Source organism: Dermacentor albipictus, chromosome 9 (genome assembly GCF_038994185.2).
Source record: "Dermacentor albipictus isolate Rhodes 1998 colony chromosome 9, USDA_Dalb.pri_finalv2, whole genome shotgun sequence".
Lineage (NCBI taxonomy): Eukaryota > Metazoa > Arthropoda > Arachnida > Ixodida > Ixodidae > Dermacentor > Dermacentor albipictus.
Window position 1 is genome coordinate 14,928,099 of NC_091829.1, and position 20,482 is coordinate 14,948,580.

The 20,482-nt window shown below is 46.4% G+C and overlaps 1 protein-coding gene across 1 annotated transcript in view; it reads left to right on the top strand.

The window, feature by feature from the left end:
- JMJD6 (Bifunctional arginine demethylase and lysyl-hydroxylase PSR) overlaps positions 1-20,482 on the top strand; it is a 190,407-nt gene that overhangs the window by 129,951 nt on the left and 39,974 nt on the right. The window lies entirely within an intron of this gene.

Consider the following 20,482-nt stretch of genomic DNA (forward strand, 5'->3'; position numbering starts at 1 on the left):
GCACAGTTAATCGGAGCGCTCGTGCCACTGCTGCCGCATCCGTCGTCGTCGTCTTCCGCATCGCTGCCACATCCTTGCCGTTAACGACGCATAAAAAAGGCACAGATAATTAACACGAAGTTAATGAAGGTACTCGAACCCACGACCTTTGGTGGGAGAAAAGTATAATAACAAGCAATAGCGGATTGGAATGAGAATGTCAAGTAATTTAATGCATGTCTCTTGAACGCGCAGGCTTTCGCCTTCACCCTCTTTGGCGTATGCTAAAGTGACTGTCAATTTTTTATAAACGCGACAGGGAATTGACAGAGTTCGTGTTTTGAACGGAAGTTGAAGAGGTCGGCGTTGATACGTCCTGTAGATGCTGCGCCGCATAAGTAATTCGAGAAATACGCCGCGACACACTCGGTGACAGACACTTTCGGGACGGGCATTCAACGCACGCGCACACTCATACCCAATTGCAACGTCTGATTGGGACATGTGATCCTTTGGAGCGTCAGAAATACCTTCGCCGCGCGTAATGCACGGTAATGCACCGACTCTTCATTAAGGAGGATATGTATTTATTTGCAACTTTATATCAAGTTCATTGTATTTCTTTAGTGTGTATGTATAGAGTGTTTCTTTCATACTAAGTGATTGTGTAATGTTTCGATTATTTTTATTTACCTATATTTCCACTGATCCTCTAGCATAGCGTTTTGTTGCTGTTTTTTGTTTTTGTTTTTGTTTTAATATTGAGATAGCAGGCTAGCCAAACGCCTCACACTGTGGCAGTTAAAAAAAAAACAAAGAAGCCGAGGTTCACAACATTAGTTTAGAACAACGAACAGAAACTGTATACGACGCGATTAGCAGCTGGCAGGCACAAAACATGCTCCGGAACACAGGAACGTAGCACAAAGCGTAGTGAATTTTATGGCAAATAATTTCCGTTGTGTACTACAGAAGACCCCGAAATTACTACTATACTACAGACCCTGCCAAGACAGTTGCTAAATATAGAAAGGCCCACGAAATTACTTCCCGGAAGAAAGCCTTTGGAGGAGAGCTTCCGGTGAAACAGGCTAACGCTTCAGTAGCACCAGCTCCAGCCGACCTGCTCGTCCCTTTCGTGTAAATTCGCATTCTCGCAACGGACCAGGAAAAAGTCGCTGGAAGAACTATGTGAAGAAGGAAAAAAAAAAAACATTTATGAAGCAAGAAAGCTTTAGCTGAATCTCAAAATCTGACTCTGATACAAACTGAAAAGACCTACAGAACGCCAGTCAGACGTTTTGAGCGTCACCGACTTTGAGAGGAAGCAATCTTCAACACACCGCTTAAACGCGATCATCCAACTAACACGGCAGCGTAATCCACTTAGCAGAGAAAGCGATTTTCTTCGGCATCATTAAGGGCCGATTTACGCTCGAGCCGCCCATCGCCGCAAGCCGCACCGCGCGCTTGCGGTCGCGCGAAAAATTGCACGTATCCAGCAATTGTGCACAAATTACCATTTACACTGTGTGCACAGTGTATACCTTACACATTGTAAACCGAAATTTGTGGACAAGTGTTTGATACGTGCAATCTTTCGTGCGACCGCACGCGTGCGGTGCGGCTTGCGGCGATGGGCGGCTCGAGCGTAAATCGGCCCTTAGACTTCTCTTGAAGTGCGTCACATGCTATAGCAGTCAGCGTTCTAGAGAAACTGGATTGCTTCTCGGCATAGTCAGTCTTGTTCCTTTTCTTTTCAGTCACAAATGAAACGTAAAGATTCCATATAAACGTATGGTCTAACGACCCGACGTAGATAGAGCGATTGGTGCCTTTGAATCAACGTTTTGGTCGTGTTCAGTTCGTAAAATGAAAAAAAGGACCGGAGACTGCATGCAGCGATTACTTCGTCTCTGAGCTAATTTACTTTAGCGAGAACATTCTCCCACAGTGAATTCCTGTAACTCATTTGTTTGTGTTTTTTTCTTATTTCTTCCTCAAATATTAGCGTTCATCAACTACGGGAATTGGACAAGAACCAAGCGGCTATAGAGCGGTTTTCTTAAAGGGGAGGGCGAGATCGTGCGAAAACTTATAACTTAAAGTAAGAACTAAAAAAAAAATGTTTCTTATAATATTTGAAACGTAGAACAGAAATAACAGTGTGGATTAGATAAATTCCTACCTTTGCTTCCTTGTGATGTGCGCAACTTCCTTTGTGGGAATGAATCTACGTGCACGGACAGACTGTAGCATTCTCCTACTCCCACTTTGTAAATAGGCTATATTTGTTTGCTTAAAATGAATAGCTTTCTATAAACTTTGATTGTTTCAGCACGTGGAAGAGCGGCAGAGGTTGACTAATGATCTTACCCGCCTCTACACCCAACCGTTTGTGAGAGTAGTACTGGCTTTCGGCTCTCGGCTTTGAGTAGACTTGCTTGTTATGCGTTTCGCATCTTCTTTCTGTCGTCATCGTCACTCATCCTGCTCCTCTTTCTTTACCTCTTCCTCCGACGCAGAGGAGCTGGCTAGAGGAATGGATCTCAAGCTGACCTCTCTGCCTTTCTCATCGTCAAGCTTTTCCCTCTCTTATTGACTCCGAGAGCACATTGGTTACTTTCCGCTGTATTTTATTTGCGAGCGCTTTGCGCCCAATTCTATCCGAGACGAACGGGCTAACAATATCTCGTGGCTACGGCTACAGTCTTCGGTCACTGAACTAAACACAAGCCCATCGGATCTGACGTCGCGCTTGATGGGCTATATTGACAGGTGAACGCTTCTCGACGTTTGCACTATTCCGTTAAAGCATAATTATGGAACAAGGCAGACCTGTTTTCATTCATTCATTGCAACCAGCCACAATATGGCAATAAATACAAGCGTAAGGCTAAGAGTTGCGAAAAGAGCCATGTATACGTAAGCCAAGTGCGACTTGCTTGTACTGAGGGAAAGTCAGGAAAGGAGATAGAGTTTCATTCTGCAACTGTTATGGTATGCATAACGAAACTTTTGTGTGTTATTTATATAGGAACTAGTTCCGACGAGGCCGCGTTCAAGGCCCTTATCTATACTTAAAGTAGACACTGCAGTGGGGGTTGTTATCAAGCCACTATTTTCAGGGCAGATAAGAAGGCGAGGGAATTATTGTACGCAAGAGATGCAGGCTCTAGACAAGTAACTAGACAAGTAATTCTGGTGCCAAAGAGCGTATATGCGTCCGTGCCGCGTTCTGTTCTATGAGCTACATTTCAATTTTTTGAATGAGTACTACAGGCCGTTTTGCCGGAATCGCAACGGCTATTGGCGTCGTATAGCCGCGTTTGACGCTGGGCGCTCTTCCCTTTCTTTCGCATAATTGAACGTATACGATGTGTGCTCATACTCAGTCTGCTTGATGAGAAAAAGAAAGTGCTGAGGGGAACCGTAGATGCTGTCAAAAACTGCGATAGCTGGCCAGACGACAGCGGTGACAGAGAGCATGACATCTCCGAAGACGGCACCATGACTTCGCATATTATATATATATATATATATATATATATATATATATATATATATATATATATATATATATATATATATATATATATATATATATATATATATATATATATAACGCATACTTGCCTTGCGCGTCAGGAGATATTGCTCAGTTCACGTCGAGTTTGCGCCGAGATTGCAGGAGTGACAGAGATTTCTCGCGTAATCATAGCCCAGAGATCTAGAGAGCAGTGCTATAGCGTATATGCAGCTAAAGATCAAATCGGCGCAAGTCGACGCAGCCTGTTAATTGCTCTGAGCGCAGTCGACAATCAAGCGGCTCCACGGGACAGGAGCAAGGAGCGAGCGACACGGCAGGCAGCAATTTTGGGCTCCCCTGACATGACAGCCAATCACGTCGATCGCGACGCAGTGACGACCGGCATTGTTCGCTGGCGATTCCGGTGCGTGAGCGCATACATGCCTGCAGGAAGAGAGGACACGTACAAGCGCGGCAACGATATGTTATAAGCGCGCGAAAACGCGCAACATATAAGACTTCTAAGAAGGAGAAATCGTCCGTCTACCAAAAGCCCGTCGCTCATGCCGGACAATGCATGCTGTTATGCTTAGCCAGCACCGCGAGCAGCAAATATTCTTGGCGGTGTTGTTTATAGCCTTATCGTAGACGTCACGACGGCCGCATTTCGATGGGGTTGAAACTGGAAAACCCCCGTGTACTTAGGTCTAGGTGCACGTTAAGGAACCCCGGGTGGTCAAAATTAATCCGGAATCCCCCATTACGGCGTGCCTCAGAATCAAATCGTGGTTTTGGCACGTAAAACCCCATATTTCTTTTTTATCGAAGACTAGCTTTCAGTGGGAGTACCAAATGTACCCAGTGTTGCAAGCCAGGTTCTATATACAAATACATTTGTGTTGATTAGATTTTACTTAGAATTGTGTATAGTTTTCAATGGTTGATTGCGGATCAGTGCGCTTACATGTAATTTCATTGGCTTTTAACCGAACCTTTACGAAAACCATGCCAAAATATATAGGCTGTTCTAATGAGATTCCCTGGCATGCTGCGATATTGAATGGTAATGTGAAAGTTTTGTAACTATATTGTCAACGAATGATACACGCGTTGCGGTCAGAAAATACATTTAGTTGCAATGCAGTGAAATGAGGTCAAAAAAGATAACATAGCTCCCTAGTATCGGTCGCAGAAGTGTTTGATTGGCTTCATTACGTATCTGCATACAGCAACTTATCAATCGCATGACACTTCTTGCGCCGGAAATGCTGAATCATTAAAGTATTCTTTCTGGAGTTTGCTTTACTAAAACTGTGTAGCGTTGTGGAAGCTGTAGAAGCAGCGTCAGCCGTTCAAGGATTGAGACGTTCTCTAACTTGCGCAGGCTAGCAATAGAGAAGGAGGCGCACACGATGAATGAATGAATGAATGAATGAATGAATGAATGAATGAATGAATGAATGAATGAATGAATGAATGAATGAATGAATAATTTTGTTGAAATATGTATACAACCGGATTGAGCATTTCCTCGATGATACAGTGCTATATAGCGTCTATTATTCTGGTTGTGTCTCAATCATTGAATGAGCGATATTGACATCTGACTATTGATCACATGGCATTGAGTACTACGGCTTTCTTTAGCTTACCTAAATTAAGCGACATTAGGTAAAAGCTAGGTTAAGTCAAAAGAGTGATGGTTTGGGCTAGATGGTTTTTATAAGTTAAGCTAAATTAAGCCTCGAGGGGTACTGTCGTGGCACCCGCATCACGTTATCACCCAAAGTACTTCTAGCATCACAAGAAATCACTTTTCTCCGAACACTTTCCCTCCGCCTTAAATTATACCAACTTCCTTCCTTAGCTATGCGACGTTCGCTAAACGTTTGTGGTTGGCCAACGTCTTTGTTCTATTGCTGGCTACCCTGATTACTCTAAATATAGAAAACATCCTAAGTAAGCTGCGCTAGGGCCGGCTATCTCAAAATATGAAATACGTTACTAAGAATAGAACAAATAAGGCGAAAGCAATAGGAAAATATCAATGAGCACTACACACACACACACACGAGCAAGTCATAGGCACACGTCAAGGCACCAGCGCCGAAAGCACAGTTCAGTATCTGGTGCGATCACTCATCGCATCAAAGTGTAGGAGTCCGCACATGCTAGTCCGCACATGTAAACGCAGGTGTAATATACAATGTCCACATTTACACAACTAACTGATCGAGGGAAGCACAACAAGGACGCGAAATAAATGCATTAAAAAAGAAGCGCAATGTAGAGCAAACGAAACACGATTAGCGTCACTTACAGGCAGTCCAACGCATTAAGTGTCTACGCGATTTTTTGCTGGCCGCCGTCACTAGCCAACGTACTGGCTACCGACCATTAAATGTCCTTTCTTTAAGTTAGCTATGAGGAGCATTGCTAACCCAGTCCACGATAACAGGACACCAACCGCAACTCGCCGCGTTAGCCCATGTAGCTATATGACGTTACGCTGCTAAGATCGAGGTCGCGGGTTCAAGTCCGGCCGTGGCAGCGGCATTTTTTGTGCGAGTGGAATGCAATAACGCTCGTGTGTCGCGCATTGGGTGCACGTTATTAAAGAACCCCAGGTGGCAAAAATAACAACAAAAAAATTAACCCGGAGCCCGCTCACTACGGCGTGCCTCAAAACGAAATTGTGATTTTGCCACGCGGAAAACCCCAGAATTTTCTATATAATTTTAACTGCAGTACACCAACCGTAGCTCCCGCAACGGTGCGCCGTTTTAGTTAAAGGAAACACGTGGCTTTACGAACGGAACCGGGCGCGCGTAGTCATCGATGAAATTTACAGCCAGCAGTTATCTGTCCCAGGTCAATACGAGGGACAATAGGTGCGGTGTAAAATGTGCCATCGGCGCTTTCGTTGCGATTTTATTCGAGCGCTCGTAGTGCTGGCCAATAGTGTCTGTCACGTGTGCGTCGATGGCTGCTTAAGTGCTGCTCAGCGACTCTTTTGAGGTCGACGTTTCTCTCGGCAGCTCTCCCCGTGCGAACTATACGTGTCGGTGTGCGCCGAGAGACGCGGATTCGTTCGTATACTCGTAAATCACGCGTGCTATAAGTTTTTGGTTCTCGCTTTTTGTCTTATTGGATTCGTTTCTTGCCGGTTTGTGAGGGAGGTATGTGCCCGCTATCACCGAAGAAAGAAAGAAAGAAAGAAAGAAAGAAAGAAAGAAAGAAGCTACAAAGAAATGTACGTTTTTTGAAGCTATTCACCGAACAATGCTGCTCCAAATACAGTCTGCCAATGTACTTACATTCTAAACAAGACCCCTTTTCCCAGTTTCTATCAACATGGTACAAAGAGAAAGTAAAATACAACGTGCCCCCCCTCAGATATGCCTCCCAATTGGTAGCAAAAATACAAAGAAGCCCGAAAAGAAAGAATGTTACGTTGTGAGAAAAATAAAGCGTTTTACGAGCGATAGCCTGCTTTCAGGAGCTTCAGTCAAGGTAATCGTGGTTTCCGTAAACCCCGCAGAATCATGTATAAGTAAACGTTGTGGATCGAAAGCCCACGTCTTCACCACTCGGGAACTCGAACTCTTTTTTTTTCTTTATTTATACCCGTTCTTCCTACCCCCCTCTCTCTCTCTCTCTCTTTCTTTCTTTCTTTCTTTCTTTCTTTCTTTCTTTCTTTGTCGATTAAGTATTCTGCAGTTTTGCAGTGCGAACGAACCAAAATACGCATGTGCTTACATCAGAAATTTTATCAATTGGCCGGATTAGGTTGCATAAAAACCAGTTCGTCAGTTAAGCAGGAAGGATGGGTAGGAGGTCACGTAAACGTCAGTGTTTCGCATACTCGTTCGGATCCCATGGACCACATGCACCTAAAGTCATCATCATATCATTGAGCCTATTGTGTTAGGCGTCACTCGGCAACGGCTGGTGGATTTAGCACAGCCACAGTAATGATTGCTGGGAATTTTCGTTGTTGACGTCATCGTTGTTCTCATTGTTGTTGGCGCACACATACGGCGCCGGCTGCTTCTTTCCTCAGGAAAAGATGGCACAGTTAAATGTATAGTTTCGCTGATTGACTCACTTGATGATATTGTAAATGTTTCCGGCTTCTATCATATAGTATCGTCCAGGAGGAGAGAAGAACTGGGGATCGACGTCCCCAAGGCTGCACTGAGAGCTGTATAGCTAGGAGGGACGTCGCATAATGCAGAGTTCCGGGTCAGTACGGAGGCTTTAGTCTAGCCGCCGGCGAGAAAACTTTAGACATATACTTCTCAACACGCGAAGTCTTCAAAATGGCGGTTCTCGCCGCTGTGTTTTCAGCACCCTGCAAGCCGAGAAGTGCGCTTTCGAAAAGGGCGTAGCTGAAGTCTCCTTTGCGGCGTTTCCTTTTTCTTTCTTTCTTTTCGCCGGCGTCCGCAACAGGCGACCACGAAGTCAGCGCGGCGACCTTGCTCCACAACACACGTGCGACCGGTTTTCTGGCTTTGTCTATCTGCTGTCTCACTACTAGCTCGGGGACAGAGACTAAGCAGGACGTGTTACCATGCCCAACGTGCGCGGTGGTTATAACGGTCGTGAGTGCGTGGAATCGAGATCCGAAGACATTTCCTGCACCCGAGGACAGTGGGAATATGTAAAACAAAAAAAGCGGGTCGGATTTTCGGTGCAGGTGTCACGGCGCTCCAGGGGCGACTGCCATCGAATCCGTATGTATTCACAGCGAGCCTCGATCCTCCGTGATCTGGCCGAAATCTCACCGACGGAGCTGATCGCTTGGGGACGTTACTCCCGTAGGGCACGGTATACGCTCCTGGAACGTGACGTTTCTAAACAAGGGACGCGAAAATATCATCGACATCGTGTTAAGCAGTAGGACGCCGTATATCTACGGAGCCACCGAGTAATAGAGCTACAGCTCCCGCCTTCGTATTTCTCATAAAAGAACCTGCGTTCCCTCTGCAGCGCTTGAGGCTGCCTATTATGTCGTGACACAAACGGAAGACATGATGAAACCTGAGGCTTGCGCGGCGCAACATTCTAGAGGACAAGCCGCGGGCCGCCAAACACCGCGTTTTTATTCATTGCCTTCTTTTGTACTCAGAACAAAATAATGCATCATCGTCTTGCATGTTACGGATATCCGATTACAGTAGATAATTTTGAAAAAATGGGAGAGAAATCGGAGACGATCGTCATTCTTCTTTTTTTTATTCGCGCGCAATAACTTATATTTTCGATGTTTTGTGATTTTTCAAATATTGCCGACAAAGCGAAAAAAATAACAATACGTAAAAGGGTCTAAATACAATTTGCTGCGAATTTAGAATGTACGAAAGTATGCACAGAAAATTTTCGAAAGAAACTCATGAAGACAAAAAAAAATTTACCAAGAAAGGCTCAAGGAAGGTTTGCCAATTCGTGTGTGGGCTTGCGCAGTTCCCATTAACAAATTTGTGTGAAGTAATTACTAAAAGTGGTGGAAATAGAAAACCTTTTTATCTTTTTTAGACTCGAATTCGGAACATCGTGCAAGCTGCGCAAGCCGCATTTTCCGCTTTGTCTCGGTTAAGATTCTTTCATGTAGTAACTAGGGTATGCGCTGAGACAAACGCTCGGCTCCGATATGTGGAGGGATTTCGCTATCTGAAAAATAAATAAATAAATAAATAAATAAATAAATAAATAAATAAATAAATAAATAAATAAATAAATAAATGAAAAGGTAAACTGGATCTCCCTTCAGACAGTCCTTCCTGAAAACACGCGCGCACCGTTTTCGGGGCAGTGCGCATGCGACAAACAAAACATTCTAGTGAAAAAAAAAAAACAGCAACGTCAAAATGAACAGCCGACCTGCTTATCTCTCCTCATTTGTGTCACTAACACTGCAGCCATTAGGCCGAATAAATGTGCACACACGTGCGTGGTCTGTATTTGTTTCTTTGTTTGTTTGCTTTCCCCTTCTTCATTGGCCTTTGTGCCAACTGAGCAGGAGCGGGTTACCTCGAAATGCTGATGATTTTTTTTCGCCGAAAGCGCGCTTGTCTATAGCCGCCCGCGTGACGCACCACTGCTCGCGAAAAGGCCCTAATCGTCCTTGTGCAACTTTTCGCGGAGCGGTCGCCGTCTCGCGCGGTCATCCCTTGATTGCCGTCAGAGAGACGAGAGCGCTCACGTGCGAGAGACTCGGCGCAATCCTCCTTCAGTGTGTCGGTGTTGCCCGTCACTGCACCATTGATGCGTGCGTGTGTGCGTGTTCTTTAACTGCACAGGTGGTGAGCGTTTGTGTGACTGCCTGTGCTTGCTTGCCTGCCGCGCTATTTTTCTTTGTTTTTTCTTTTCTTCTTTCGTAATGTTTTTATTTGCACAAGAAAGTACTTCAAGTACCTTAGACACTAGATACGCCTACGCAAAGCCCTGACGGGATTGCTGTACCTCGGCGTGGAAGTTGCTGCTTGCTGCGGCGAGTTGTTGCTGTTACTGCTGCTTTGTTCGTGTGCGTGTGCGTGTGTTCGTGTGCGTGTGTGTGTGCGTGCGCGTTTCCAACACCAGCGCGGCGTCTCTCTGAGCAATGCGTCGCCGGCCGTTTGATGGCACGCACAATAAACGGCCGCGCCGCCGTAAAGTGAAGGACCCGTAAAACCGTTCACGGTGTGTCGCCGTCGACGTGAAAACTGTCCCGCATCGGTTGCAGTTGCCACCGGTACGTGTTGTAAGCGTGAGCAATCAGCGAGCGGTCGTTGGCAACCGGGCGATGTGGACACCGTGTACGTGTGACGGCTTCTCTTCACCGGCGAAACGCAGTTTATTTTATTTTATTTATTTTATTTCATCATTCATCATTTGACGTCATTCATCAGTTGACGCGAACGTTCGGCACGAACGCCTGCACTCGTTATAAACGTCGATATACGTAGTTTTACCTGTCTTTCTTTTCTATCCACTGCTTTTCTCGTTTTCAGGTGGTGATGCCAGAAAAGAAAAGCTTTCATTTTTCTTTATTTTTATCTGGAGGTACTCTGCGGTGTGCGAACTACTACTCGTGATAAGTTCGCGTCTTATAAAATAACGCAGCGTTCAGGCGGGAAATGTTCTTAAGATTCTTCAATACTCCGAGCCTATGAGAGAGCGCTCTGCCGCTGTAAACAGTGTTCCTCGATGAACTTTGACATATGTACGCCAGGGTGTCTCTCTTTACAGATGTGCGGTCGCTTTGCTATTATTTTAAAGCGCGGCAGTGGTTATATAACTGTTAGTTAGATGTGTCGTTCATACAGAAGCGCAATTGTTCTTTTCTTTTTTTCTTTTTCTTTTACACCTTCTTTTTTACTGACTAAATATGCGCGAGAATGGTATAGCTATCTTAGTTTTGGTGTAGACGCATAAAACATAACGAGGGAAGCGATTTAGACCCATTAATTGTGCTCATGGTCGCATGCGTGCCTGTCAGCTCTCCCGAATTTCCCGTGAAGTTTACGAATTTGGCTTCCTTTTACTATTTTAGTAAATCTGCGTCATGTTTTGCGAAAAATAAATCCTGTTCGCGAAAACAGCTTACCTCGTCGGTCTCCGAACCTTCCTTTGGAAGTCTCCTGTTGATGAATCGACGCAATACGGGTACTTGCTTCGGGCTAGTTTACACAGACAAGTTGCTGAAGCAGTAGAAACTTCCGCAACAGAATAATCACTGAAAAAGTCACTGCGATGCGAAAACAATGTTTTGCTTGTCAGTCTTTTCTATTCCAAGTTTGCTGCTGTTCATAACGAGTTAAATCCTCGTTAATAGAGTGCGTATGTATTCCTAAAAAAGAAGGCCTCGTATCGGTGCAAGCTTTAGGAAAGGATACCCGCTATCACCGGCATAGGTGATAGCTTCGCTTTAAAACGAACCTCATAGAGGTTTTATGAGGTTTAAAACGAACCTCATAACCTCGTTAAAGCTTCGCTTTAAAACGAACCTCATATTCGCAATAAGCACATAATATTACATATACGTACAAGCTTTCCGCGTTATTTCTCGAAGAATACAGATTTCTTTAATTTTTTGGTCTAAGACCCACATGATTCTCTTAAGGAAAAACAATAACGTAAACGATAAAGAGACTAGTGGCAGAACAGCTTGCGAGCATGTGCAGAAGGAGCTGTCCAAGACCTCAGGCTGCGCGCCATGTGACCGTACGAACAAAAGGTCGTTCCCGCATTGTGGCTAGAGCAGAGGAAAAACAAGTGGACCAGCGTCTTCGTTCTCTTAGGTCTGCAGCACGCGGAAGAGAATGTGTAGGGACCCGCCCGAAGACATTACCGTGCCTCATCGTTCAGACATATAACCGACTTCCAACCAGGCTATGCGTTCCAGTCATTACGTGCCGAGGCGTACGCAATGGACAACCGTATGTAGTCCGCAATCTGTTCCTTAATCAGCCGTATACTCTTCCGCTTGTTGCCCGTATAGAGTCCCGCACAATAGGCGCATCTTGGATCCGAACGGCCTAATGGCACCGATGGAAGAATCCGCCGCGCCACACTTCGATCACGGTGGCCGATACGAATCGGGGCAATGAAGGGGAACGCCTCGTGAACGATTCTTCAACGGAGAAGAGACTCGTGGCTACGCCTTCCGACAGCTATGCGCTCCAGTCAAAATCTGTGACGGAACATTACGTCATCGCTGGCAGACATGTGTCAGTCGTCGTGCTCGTACCGGTTGAGTAAACTGTTTGATTGTCCCGATATTGATCATCAAGCGCGCAGGTTCTGTTTTCACGTGCTTCGATTTCGAAATCGAAAATCACTGCTCTTTTAAGCCGTCTACCTCCACTGACGACGTAGACATTCCAAAACGAACGTTTCTCTCTCTCTATCTGCGTTCTTTTTATCTGTAATTTTTTTTCTTTCTTTCAGCTTTCGTTTGTTTTCGAGTACATCACCAAAATTTCGTTAACACTAACGCGCACAACCTTGCGGCGAGAGTGAAGGAAAAGATGCATTGTGATCACATACTCGAGGTCAAGGAGTACGGACGTGGTGAGCACTGGATTACTGAGTTGGTTGCTCCAAGTGATCATTTTTCATTTCACATGATTAACTTCTCTATGTACTTAGCACGTCTTCGGGCGTAAATGAAATCGTAATTTCTATATACAAGCGTTTTTATTTGTTGTACCCTAGTGTTTGTTGGCGCCACGAAGCGCTCGAAGTCAATGCGCAGCACCAGGTGCTAGTTTATGCATTGATGCTACAGCAGGCGTACGTACTTTTCTGCAAAAGGATGGACACGACCAGCTTTTCGAGACTAGAGATTCCCTATAGCTTGTAATGCACTTTTACCGGTCCTGCACTGTGCAGTTCAAGAACTAAAGCTCTGCTCACCAGAGCATTACGGACGGACGAGTTCACTTGGAGACCCACTACAGGTCATAGCCAGCCAGTTTCTGACGAAGACTGCGTTGGACAAGGAATAATTGATTTTTAGAAGCAGTTCTGGTTGCCTTGTGGGGGCTGGTGAAAAAGCGTTACACGACGGTGTGACAGAGGTGTGGAATGGCAACTCCGGAGTTGGCATGATTCTGGAATCATTTCTCATTTCAAACATCCAGAGTGGAATGGGAATGGGAGCCCGAGATTCCGGAATGGAGGTCTAATGGAGTGAACACGTAGTCCTGAGTGTTAAATGTTAATTTCATGCGAGACTGGAATACCGGTAAGTTTGCCAGTAAGGCTAGATAGGTAATACTTCGCCAATTTAGTACAAGAAGAGAAGTAAAGAGAAAGGCAGGAACACGCTACATCGCAGGTACATTATTAATTCAAGAAAGAGAAAAGAAAGCTCCCGTAAAAGAATAGTGATCCCAGTTCTTTTCGCTTACTGCATGAACCGTGTAAGTGCGAAAACATTTAAAAAAGAAACACGTGACGAACGAGAAGCCAAGTCAGTTGCTTCTGGTAAAGAGAGTACGACGAGATGAGCTCGTTATAACAGCCGCTTACCTAGAAGAAGAAACTTGGAAGACTGCAACGACGTGTCATAAGCAGTCGTTTCCACGCAATCCTAGAGCTCGCACCTACCAAGGTCGTTCACACCAGTGAACGACTGTAAAAGGGCCGGACCTACTGCGGTAACCCGACTATAAACATCCGTGTCGAACCTCGTCATTGTGTGCGCAGTTGCAGGGACGCTTCCGAAGCTTACAGGGATAAACCCGATACAGATTTGCACATCCCGGTGTACACACCTGTCGGCAAGCACGAGTGTAATACATACACTGCGACGGTGTTACTGTGGGCGCGCCAACTTTTACAGCAGCTGTCCAGTCGTTCCAGCCGCGCAGTCTTGTTTTCAGAAAAGGTCCCGCGGAAATCCGGTATTGCGCTGTGAGTGACGCTGCGGTGGGTCGTATTGCCTTCTCTCTATCTGCGAATATGGTGGTGTGGCGTGTCGTCATCGCCTAGAGTTCATCTATACGCACTTTGCACCGGCCAGAGGGCGTCACGACGCTCTCGTTTATCACCTCGGCGTCGTCGACACCGGCCGATTAGGGGCGTGCAGAAAATGAAGCGGCATTCCGAACAACAAAGACGCTCATTTCATCGTTCGCCTGAGTGTTATGCATCTTAATGCGGCTCGAGGTGGCGTTAGGGCAAGGAATGCGCCAAGCCCATCGACGAATACGTCCAGTAGTAGGAATGAAGGAAAAAGGATTTATTCGACATTATACGGCTTCGTGGAGTTACGGAAGCGCACTCCATGCGGGAGCAAGTTAAACGTCCGAGTTCACATCAGGACACGTCGGCACCTCTGCACGAAAAAGAGTCCGGTTTTAGTACCGTCGTCTTCCCTAGGCGACTCGACTATGAAATATAATGACTGTATAACAGCCAATCACAATCGGTGAATCGGTTGTGATACCACGCCCGTGCTATCGCAACGCTCCGCAGTATCCCCACCACCGCTGGTATGGAATATGTGGAAGGATAGCACCCTGGCAATCCAAGGTCGCTGCCGTTCTTGGTAGCATTTGACGTCGACCCATTTCATCATTAGTTCAAGCTGTCAGGTAGTGGTGGGAGGAGGGTGGGGGTTAAGGGGGGGGGGTGCTTTTGTGGACCCGTCAGCAGTCTGTATCAACGCTGCGTTGACTTCATGGTAGGCGCTGATGGATCGGTGGAGGCTGCCTCGTTGCAAACGTCTAATTGACGCCACGGGCCGTGTTCAGACGTAATAACCTATAGCTTTGCAGAGCTGAAGTTCGTGAATTTTCGCTCTTTTATTATCTCGATGGCAAGCATAGCGAGTCAAGCGGAGCTTGGACATTTTCAGATCACCAACACTCTTGCCTAGTAATAAGCGACTGGGGATGTCAAGGCGATCGTTTACAACTTCCCTCCCATTTTGTTTCCACCGCTCGGTAGGCTCGCGGTTAACATCGTAAAGAAGGCGAAGTCTTCTTGGGCACATTAGTATACAATGTAGTTTGTTGTTTAGACTACACTACCCTCGGGATCGGCCCACATTTATATAGTGCACCGTCTACGGGAATGGCCCAAATATTTCGTTGAGTAAAGTCACACTTCCGGGTCCGGTTTCACGCGCGCGCAGTTTGAACGAGCGCATCTGGGTTTCAGTTCGGCCTTCTCGCGCTAATTACGCGTTGTTGCTGCTCCATGCATAGCTTTATTCTAACTTGGTGCACCTTTTTCGTTACTAGCTGTATTCCGACGCCTTTTTTGTTGTCCTCCGTTCACTACAGGAGGCCTCAAATCGCCTTATTTTGGCTAAAGTGGTCACAAAGTGGCAACCAGATACTCAGATTCCACGAACCCCAAATAGATATGAAGCCGCCAGAGAAGTCTTCCAAAAACATTTGCGCAATGGCTGCCGTCGACTTGGCAGCGACCACAGTTGGTTGGTTATAGCAGTTACGAAACTACCCACAGGGGAACATTTTCGTGCGGCTAGTTGCTTCATACTTGAACGCTTTAGACTATTGAGCAAAGGCACGAGGACAGAGTTCCGCACTTCATCCTGTAGCATTGCGTGTCTCTTAGTCATCGCGATTTTGCAAAGCAGCTTTGCCCACAGCAATGTACCGACGTTTGTTGAACGTGGACGTAATGTGAAAAGAGATGCGTCGGGCAAGACTGGGAAGCTGTTTGAATGTTATATTAAGGAGGCACAAGAATATCGGCAAAAGTGCTATATTGGGTGATCCTGCTCTTCACTGCTGCATGCGTGTGTGGTTGCGCATCTTCCTTTCATGAATGCACGCTGGTGAAGAAGCATCCGGGTGAGCTAACCAGAGAGAGACATTAGAAGATATTAAAATAGAACGGTGCAAAGACTGAATGTGTCAGCAAACCTTCAAAGTTCCACTCTGGAAAAGAAATTGAATACCTTTACTGAGCATTGTAAATTGTAGATCAAGACATTGAAGCCTCGTAATCGTTATATAAATGGGCCGATCTTCGAATAAAGCTTTAGTTGAAAGTCAGCGTTGAATGTACTTGCAATGCGTTTGTGTGTCACCTTGTCCTGTTGTCGCGTGCTGCATGTTATTCGCCGACTTTCAAGACTTCTCAAACTGGTACGATTACTGGTCTAAATCAGAAACGTTGGAAATTCTAACCTCTACAACAAAGAAGCCTGCAGGAAAGTACACACTGCCAGCTATCGGTGGCGATGTCATGTGTTTCATATCGATGCCTATGGTCGAGCTACAGCGCAGTAGTATTCTGTATGCTTATTGCCCTTCGGGGCAGGCGACCTCGTTGTAGGATCCCAAAAGCTGCGTGCTTCACATCAAATATCATCGCTTTAAAGCGATGCTTTGCAAAGAAGCCCATTGGCTTCGGCCATTTGGTCGGGATCGTAACATAAAACTTCTGGCACGAATTTTCAAGCCGACGTCATCTCGTGAACTACTTTACAAGTATTTGTTCAAGCCTTCCACGAGCGTATCGGAATTGTATATTTGCTAAAGCATGATTTTATTTTTGTATGTTAAATGTTTTGCAGCCTTTAAAAGTTTAAAAGCGGCACGTCAAGGAGAGGAGACAAAGGAGAGGAAAGACAGGGAGGTTAGCCAATGTAAGTACAATGTGATGGCTTACGGGAAGGTGCAAAACAGCATGACGTTGCGCATGTTTCTGCAACGTATATTTTACGTGCCAGCGTCACAGGCGACCGGCGTTGCGCTGTGCCGCCGCGGGCGTTGTACTAGAGGTCACATGACTGAAAGCTTCGGGCCACCCCTGTCATCCCGTGCTTAACTACATCGCGATGCATTGAATGCACTGTAGCGCATGTGAGTAGTCTACGTCCTCATCGTGCAAGTGGTGTGTAGCTGCACTTTCGTGTCCTAAAATGTGTAGTGGAAGATTGGGCTTGTCGGTATTATGCACTGCTGGGACTAAAGTGGAAACGTAACGTACCGGACCGGATTACAGAGCGCTGGATGGGTGATGTTCGATACTGGTTTATTTATTTGTTAATTAAAGTGTCATGTATGCATGTGCGCATGCGTGCGCGTAGATGTATGTATGTATGTATGTATGTATGTATGTATGTATGTATGTATGTATGTATGTATGTATGTATGTATGTATGTATGTATGGATGGATGGATGGATGGATGGATGGATGGATGTATGTATGTATGCATTTTATTTGACCACAATGCACTCACCACAGCTTGCAAAATGAAGGATAAGTAAAACGGGCTTCTCCTTGCAAAGCCTGTTATTGTGGAGAAGCCAGATTTGACGAAGCAATGCAGGCACGTACACAGGCAACTTTTGAGGCGTCTGGCGAGCGCTATGTGCAATCATATGCAAAGGAAAGGGTAACACACAGGATACCAGGATCCTGTCAAGATGGTAGCAAGCGCTTTGCTGTCGTTTATAGGAGCACGCGTTTTAGGAACTGCTTTAGGAGCTGTCAGTACATGTTGGGCGCGGTTATGGTATACGTATTACGAAACGACCATCGCGTTCTCATGGTTATTATGGCTTCAAGCTTCTCATGGCTTCTCATGGTTATAGGCTTCAAGCAGCACTTGGGTTCCAGACAGCTTTTCAATCAAGTACAAGGCTACTCGTGGACAGACGACAAAGTACTAATAATAATAAATTATGGGCTTTTCTTGCATGCTTGCCAAAACCACGATAAGATTATGAGGCACGCCGTAGTGGGAGACTTTACGATGTACGCCGGCGACATCACGATTTGGATTTTGTGCTTATAGACAGCCACGATAAAGCAGCCCAACAAGATCGGTGTCACTGACACGCTCTTTAGGTCCGCGTGGGCTAAAATCCTGGCTTGCATATCGACTGTCGTAGCTATAACGTGCTATCTGTACGTCGAGGAATACCATCGTTGCAGAATCGCACTATATTTTCATCTCACTTATCATTGAGGATGTCTTGCCTTTTATACTTTTTTTTTTCACTTCACACAGGGAGTACAGTGCTTACGGAATGAAACACGACAGGAAATCATAAACTATAGAACACACAATAAGCGCTACTACTAAAAAGTGCGACGTCACGCCGCTGCGCGTAACATCGCTAAATGTGGCCTGAACTCTGATCGAAGCACAACCAAAAATACGCTCATGTAACACAAAACTGGAGACTGCAAAAACAAAAGTGCGCGTATTATTTAGGCCCAAACCGACGCGTTTCACTCGGTGCAACATGAACGTCCATTGAAAAAGGAACTCTGCTGCTTTAGTGATAATCTCGTATTTCATTCGATTAACCTCTTTGCATTCTTCACCTGCGTGGTAGTTCTAGACTAGAACAATATATCGTGTCATAAATTTACTAATACTAATGAATAATGATATTAATAAATGGACGAATGGCACTAGTAAATGAAATTACACCTGAAGTTCTCGAAGCTGTCGAGAGCTTCCCGTGCCCGATTCGCCGAGATCTGTGGCGCTATAGAGGTGCAGCAGCCGTTGGCGAGCGAGTTTTGGTCAAACGGACGCTTGCACTCGACAAGCTTACGACAAAAGTTGCGCGTTTGCCGTGCCTTCTCCGTAACTGCCCAGGCTGCTGAACTAAAGAATGAAAAGAAAGGAAAGGGGCCGCTGCCCACGTGAGCACACAAACTGGGGCCAGGAGCACGCTATGACGGCATTTGACGGACAAATGCGGTATACGCGCGGCGGAGGCGGAAGCCGGTCACTTCCCATAGCCGGGGTTTCAATGCATGGAGGGCGAGGTGGCCGCTTTTAGTACACGCCTCGGCTGCTACGATCGGAGCGCGAGATAGCATAGACGCCGCCCGCGGACATCGCTCCTGCGCACAAAGGCCCTCCCTCGCGCACAATGCGTGGCCGAGTCGTTGCCGTTTTGGGAGTAAGGCACGCTGCTCGGTATACGAGGCCCCCGATCCGCTGTCGTGGGGCGCGCCGCAGTCCAACGCGCACCCGAAGATGGCGTTTGGACGCTATCGCCTGCTCGGCGCAAGACACCCTTCCGACATCTATACGAAGGCGCCGCGCCGCGCCCAGTGGCCGAGTAACTTTCCAGGAGAGTTTCTCCGCGCCACTTTTCTGTTTTTGCAGTGCTTTCTGCATTGCAGCTATGGCTCGGGGCGTTGCCGTGCGGTTGGGTGCACTAGGTGTTCGGAATGACCACACGGAATAAGCGATAATTTGGGGTATTTCAATCTTAACAGTTTTTCAAATTCTTACGAATTTGAAAAACTGTTAAGATTGTATAATTAAGATTGTATCCGACCAGTATAAGCGACGGCAGCGCCGTCGCTTATACTGGTCGGATCAAGTTTTATAACATTGATAATGAGACCGGACTGCGTGGAGATGAGCTAGTGGCACAATGCTTACGCATACTTAGACAACTCACAGAGGAGTTTCTGCGTGATTTTTTTTTCTGAGCGGTAGGGTATATCTATTAGCAGTTTCCTTTTTATTCCTTCCTCGTAAAAATAAAAAAAAGGGGGGGGGGGAGGAAGCGAGCAAGAACTAGCAGGACATTAACAGGCTGTAATTTTTACTGCAGTAGCTAGACAGGTTTGTGGTCGTCTTCGAGGCCTCCGACAAAATACAGATGGGTAAAACACTCCAACCACCTTCCCCCAGAAAACGACAAAGAAATCGAGAAGCCCTAATCTTTTCCTTTCCATTTTAACTCCTATATAAATATTCATTTTATGACTGGTATATAAGCGTCGCAGGCCTTGCCAATGAATATATCGCAGCGCCCATATACGCAGCCAGCTTTCATTTTCGCGCCGCTGTCCGGGCTATATCGGCGCGCTGATCAGGGAGGCGCTCGCGAAAGCCACGTTATGCGACCTTTTTATTGCGATAGCAATTATGCGGACACTCGGGGCCTATTCACGCCGTCGGCGGCGCTGCCGCCGTTGTCGTGATGGCCCGCTGGCGGCGCATGCGCAGCTAGCACGCGCACGGTTATAAGGGTCTCCAGAGCCTGGAGAGCGTTTGGCTGCAAAAACGACGAAGCGAAGATAGGGCGAAGCGGACGCGCACCGTCTACTGCGCTACGCTCAATCGTCTCGGTGGCGGAGCAAGTGCCTTCCGCTGCTGGCACGAGGGTTGCGCAGACGCACACCACAAGCGCACTGGCGTTCCCGCTAAGCTGATGCACGTACTCGTATGCTCTGGTCTGTGCGCAGGAAACGTCAAGTATAACGTTATCTGATACTTCACTGAACGCCGACAAACGGCAACGGTCTCATCTCGCGCACCACCGGGGTGCGATTTCTGTAACGCCACCTGACGGCGCTCCCCAACGCAACAACGTTTCGAGACGCCTGCTAATTTCCGGGGCGCTGTTCCTTCTGCGCAGCAAGAATTGCCGTAATTTCATGCTGTGTCACGCCAACATGTCGCGCAGTTATATGGTGTAGTCACTCCACCGTCCGAGCAGTTCAGGTGCAAAACCAGGCCT